The sequence below is a fragment of the Cupressus sempervirens genome, chromosome 9 (genome assembly GCF_028749045.1).
Source record: "Cupressus sempervirens isolate cs-2001-9-10 chromosome 9, ASM2874904v1, whole genome shotgun sequence".
Classification (NCBI taxonomy): Eukaryota; Viridiplantae; Streptophyta; class Pinopsida; order Cupressales; family Cupressaceae; genus Cupressus; species Cupressus sempervirens.
The window spans coordinates 375,779,071-375,785,070 of NC_143126.1; positions in this window are offsets into that span (position 1 = coordinate 375,779,071).

The following is a 6,000-nucleotide window of genomic DNA, read 5'->3' on the forward strand; positions in this document are numbered from 1 at the left end:
ACAAAAAAAAAACAAGTGACTGTCTGTTGTCACATGACAGAAAACTATTTTTTTTCTGAGATAGATTTAAGTAATGACCCTTCCCACTGCTTTATTGTATTTTTAACTCATGGGAGAGGGTTTGTTAATGTCTAATGTACCCATTTAATATGATTTTATGAAGAAATATGCAGGGATGTTGGAGATAAAGAACTTTGATTGTAACAGGGTGCTGCTTTGAGTCACATGATGTTTGGGACAGTTATGAGTTGGGAGGTTCCATCCACATGAGGGGTATATTTTATGACTTATAAGATCAAGATATGACCATTGAAAGGTGTTAGATCCATTGGAATGATATCAAAATAGTTGGAAGGGTGTGTTTGAGAAAACCCTAGGCTTAGGCACCTATGAAGGAGGGTTTGATGGATGAGTGGGAAAACCTTGATGGAATCTCCTAGAAATGTGGAAATCCATTGTTTGGGGTTAAGATACTTCTTTTTTTGAGGTTAGATGATTTTTGAGATGAGAGCATTTAGTACTTTCTTTGTAACAGGAAGGTTAAAAGAGGGCTAATTGTGAGGCAACAACATTTGTTTGGGTAGTTGGTCCAAAGGAGTAGTATGAGATTCTGAGATATGTTGTGTAGAAAATAAAAGGGTATCTGGATATGGGTTTATTTTTCAGAGTGTTTTGGAAAAGGTGAGAGAAAACAATGAAAACTTGATTAGGCAGGGTTAATTGGAATGAGGCCTAGTAAGGGGCTAGAACTTGGGTTTTGGTATCAAATGAAGAGATGAGGGTTTGAAATCCTTGAAATCATGTTAGTTGAAGTTGTTTAAGGTGAGTTAAGGTTGAAGAAATACCTGGTGAAGGCAAAGTCAAAGTTTGAGCCTATTGAGACATTTTGGGCATTTGATGGGTGAAGGCAAAGTCAAGGTTTGAGCCTATTGAGTATGGGCATTAAATGAAATTTCATTGGTCACCTAAACTACTAAAATCATTTAGCTTGTGCAAATAAAATATATTTCAAGTTACAGATACTCACAGTGAACTTCAGATTATTGACTTCAAGGGAGATGACAATTTATTCAATCACCTTAGAATATTCTAGATTATCTGCTTCAGAAGGATAAGTTAGGTTTATAGATTGGATCTTCTATCACAGATTTTTTCAAGAGGTTATGTGGTTAATCAACTACCTTAGCTATCAGAAACTTCTCATCCTCGACAAAAAAAATGAGATACGAGAAGATGATATGAAGATTTCAGAAAGAATGGAAAATATATCGGTTAGAAGAGCTACCCAAAGAATTAGGAGATAATTGGATAAAAATTATGACATGTTATTAGTAGCAAACATGGTGTTACTATTCAATAGAAAAGTTATGGAAGCCATTCAAGTACATTACTGGATATATGCTAAACTTTTGGGTTTCTATATGGAAGCCATTCAAGTACATTCCCTCTGTAAAGAATTCAATAAAGAAGTTATCAAATTATTCCCCAAAGATGGAGATGAATCTTTGATCAACCATTTCTATTAGAATGATATTGCAATATTTACCCATAATTATCATTCAAGTCACCTAATGCATAGTTCAGAATATCATTATTGACAACTATTGCTGAGGGCAAAAAAAAGGGGTAAATATATAAAGGGAACAAAATGATCAAATATCAAACATTGTAGGTAGCCACACGTAAATCCCATATCACATTTGCATTGTATGTTATGGGCAGCAGTAGTTGTGGATCATTTTAGACCTATGACATGCAAAGTGTCCATTTTATGTTAGTTTGAGCTTCACTCGGTTTCAAGAATACTATAATATTCTCTAATTAACAAGGCCAACCACATGAAGGTGGAAGCCCATTTGGCCTCAACCCCCCTCCCCCTAACATCAATCTAAAGTACCCATTATCATCTAATTACATACTTCATTCATTCATTCATCCATTTATGAACTATAACATTCAATCAATACAGTCACATAACATTCATTAATATGATATAAAATTCATTAATACACAATACTAATCAAGACTTCACTAACACATAACAATATTCATTAAAATAAAATAAAAATATGTATTAATATGCATCATTCATACATAATTACTTAAAACAAAGTTCTTTCATTATCCAACAAGGTTTATCAAAGAAGATTTTTAAAACATCATTTCTTTTTTTTGTTTTTCTAAGCTCTCTTAAGAAAAGTACTAATAGGAGCATCCATATCTGCATCATTCTCCTCCTCTTCTAGCATGTGTAATGTCAAATCATGATGGCTCCTTCTCTTTGGAGGAGCAGGAGGTTGCTACACTAAAGGGGGCTCTATTGCAAGAACAAGTGAATGGGATAAATTTGCACACTCTTTTTCTTTTTATAACTATTACAAGTCTATAATTAAGTACGAGTACAACATAAAATGCATTTTTCTTACCTGACAATGCCACATCATGTACATTGACATTTGATCTGCCATCGTGTCAACATGTTAAACACTTGGAACTGTATATGAGAAAATATGATAGCAAGTAATACTAATCTATTTAAAAACAAAAGCGTTAACTAGCATAAAAATCATAACATATGAGATAGACAAAGTGAAACCCTCAAATGAGAATATGATCCATGGAATGGCTCTCCCAATGAGGATGGTCACTTGATTTAGGGATGAGTCTATTATGTAGATTTGGGATATATGCTCAAGTTTCAAAATAGCTTCAATGGATTTGGGATTTTTGGTGTGGATGATGGCTTTGATATGGATTTGGCTTCTCAAAATGGCATTATGAGTTTACTTGATGGATTGTGATTTCAAAAGGGCATGATAACTTTAGCTTAAGGATTTGTGATGAAATGGCTTGGGAGGGGATCCAATTTATAGGCAAAAGGCTTGAGGGATGGAGGGGTAAGATGCAAGGATGGCAAGATGGTGAGGGAGGGCTAGGATGCACTCAAAGGGGAGCACATGGATTGTGCTTGTTTAGCACCAATCAGGGAGTGACACATGTCACAGGGTGAGTGGATGGAGGAAAGGGCAAGGATGAGTCAACAAAGGAGGCTCAAGGCCTTAAATGACCCTCATAAGTGATTGTAAGAGCATTCATTAGGTTTGTAAGAGCAATGAAGGCTTGGTGGTTGGGATATGAGATTGTTGACTTTGCTTAGCTTAGGAAAGTCTTAAGCTCACTTAGGGAATGTGAAAAGGTTAGCGGGGGGATTAGGCTTGGGTTTAGGATTAGATTATGGATGTTAGAGATGTGCAAGTGGATGGCATTCATGAGGGTGGGTGAGTTAGTGGCTAAGCTAGGTTAGTATGGGTGGATGGGGTGGATTAGGCTAAATGGAGGATTTAAGATAGTTTAGGGGCTATTAGATTTTAGGGCTTTATTTATCAAATAGATTTATTTAATAAATGAGGGTTTTGGAATTAGATAGGGGAATACGATTTAATTGATAAATAATAGGTTATTTGATTTATCAATTTAGGACTATAGATGATTAATTAAAGTAATCAGCTAGGGGATGGAAAAGGATTAATTAAATAGGAATTTTAATGAATGATGCTTTTTAGAGATAACTAAATAGGATTACTAAAGTAGTGTAATCAAATTTAGGTGTCTATAGGAACATGGTCCACTCCTTCAGCATGATGTTCAACATGCTCTGAAATATTCAAAAAAAGATACACATCAAATTCCAATTGAAGATATTAAATTGTATTCATAATTGCATAATTAATTTCCAATAGCAAATTAATACCTCCACCACTATAATGCACATCATGGCCTTCGTCACGAGCAGGTTTTGTGGTAGGATATGAGGCTACAGTAAAATGTTATGCACATTTTTATGTAGTCAATTTACATTTAAAACTAATACCAAAAAAAAATCTTCTCAACTATTTAATTTCATTTACTTTTCATCTGACCAATTTACCTATGAGATATCATTTGGTGCACTAGATTCTTGGGCAAGGCTTATAGATTCTTTGCGTAGGCATGCAGCCACAACTTTATAGCCTTCCTTCAAGATAATTTTTCTATCTTCATCTGTGACCTCCACATTGAAATCTGTGCCCTATGTTTTTTGCTTGATAATGTTAGTTTTCCATGTATGGTTTCATTAAACAAAACTATTTGCAATATTATATTTTTAAAAAAAATGAAATTTTATTGCTCTACTTACAAGTTGGGACTAGAGATTCATATAGCCACCAGAGCCAAGTTTGTGTTGGCCAACCTTTTCTATTCTCGCTTTTGTAGCTTCTATATTTCAAGGTGTCAATTTGAAACTATTTTTGAGTCTACTCTATTTATCTATACAAAGATTAAAGCAACCTTTGTTGATAAACAAGATGTCAATTGAGAAATTTTTTTCCTTGTTCTCTTTTGGCTACTAGAGATCTAAATTCATCATTAATGATTTTGGAGTTGACGAAAAGAGTGGAATAGGGAACGCAGAGCTTAAAGCTGCTAGGTTTTCTTTCATTCAATAGGGAGTAATGTTAAAAGTGGAGTAATGTTAAAATTTGTGATTTTTATGCTCTGATTGAAGTTCCACTAACATGTATGAAATGTCTTCTTGTATGGAACAAGAAGATGCTCCTCTTAAAAATGAAGGGAATAAGTTGGCTTTGATTGGTTTATACTTAGATGTAAATTGAAAGCAAAGAAGTGTTATTTTTTAGAAGACTGCTCAATTTAATTTTCAGCATGCTTTAACAGGCTCTAAGGATAATTCTATTGAATTGACTTTGACATGATTATTTTAGTTTAGAGCCCATAAATAGCTTAGTTTGATTTCTTTCTCAATTTAATGAGTGTGGAGGATGATAGGACTGGGTTAGTTTTGGCTTATTGCCAAGTTCTTTTTTTTTCCAGCTCATTCAGAATAAGTGGAAGCTTTGGGTTTCTTAGTTGGGGAAGCATATAAAATGCTTGGACCCAAGGAGCAAGATTCAAATACTACTTCGCTTATGTAAGATTTAGGAGCCATTTATATTTCATCAAAGAGAGGGATATTTTCATCACTTAACTCTGTCTTCTTATGCCAAAGTTTTGCATTACTTCCATAACTAAAGTCTAATAATTGATGAAAAAAACTCTTATGTTTTGTCACAAAATCCTTCCACTTTTCAGCATATTTCCTAACAATAGATGTAGTACTTTCTATGATAAAGAATAATAACAAAAGAAGCCAAATATGGCCATTTAACTTACCAAAGCCAAATGTATAGGTCGCAAATCAACTTGGCTTTGGAATAATATTATAGATATTATTATTGAACAACTCAGGCCAATAATATCCTTCTATATAAAAATAAGCAAAATGGCCTCTATGGCCAACCTTCCTTTCTCCCAAATATCTTTGTAGTCATATGGTTGCCATCAGATACCTGTTTTCAATCTTCCCTCTCCTATACATCTACATACTGAGGAATAATTTTGACTGGATGAGCTTCAGTGTTAAACACCCAGTGGTCAAGGGATATGATAGTGGATGGTGAGAAAAGAAGATACAAGTACTTCAATGTTTCTGCCAAAAAAAAGCTTTGCATCATATCATCCAAAAACTTGCAAACTCGAGAGAGTGTATATTAGATTGTATAAGGGAAACCACCAGGGTAGAAAACCATGCCATTTCTAAAGTTGTGGATGAGATTTTACTCGGCAAGATGCTTTAGATATTTAATTCTTCTAAGGCAATCCCATTAAACACACTTTAGATTTATCAACTACTCATGAATATGGTCAACAATGTTTGTGGTGTAGACTCCAATTGTAGGGGGTCTGAAGCATATCTTAGGGGACAATAATTAAAAAAAGGGAAAAATTAAAATAGAGAGGATTTTAAAAATTTATAATACAAGACATTCACCACATTTATTATATGACCATACATATCTATGTTCTAAGTTCTGAAAAAAGCCCCATATATCATTTTTGGGTCCAATTCGGGGTTGGACAATCTGGGTTCAATTAGGTTGTCTAGATTTTCCCTTTGTCCAC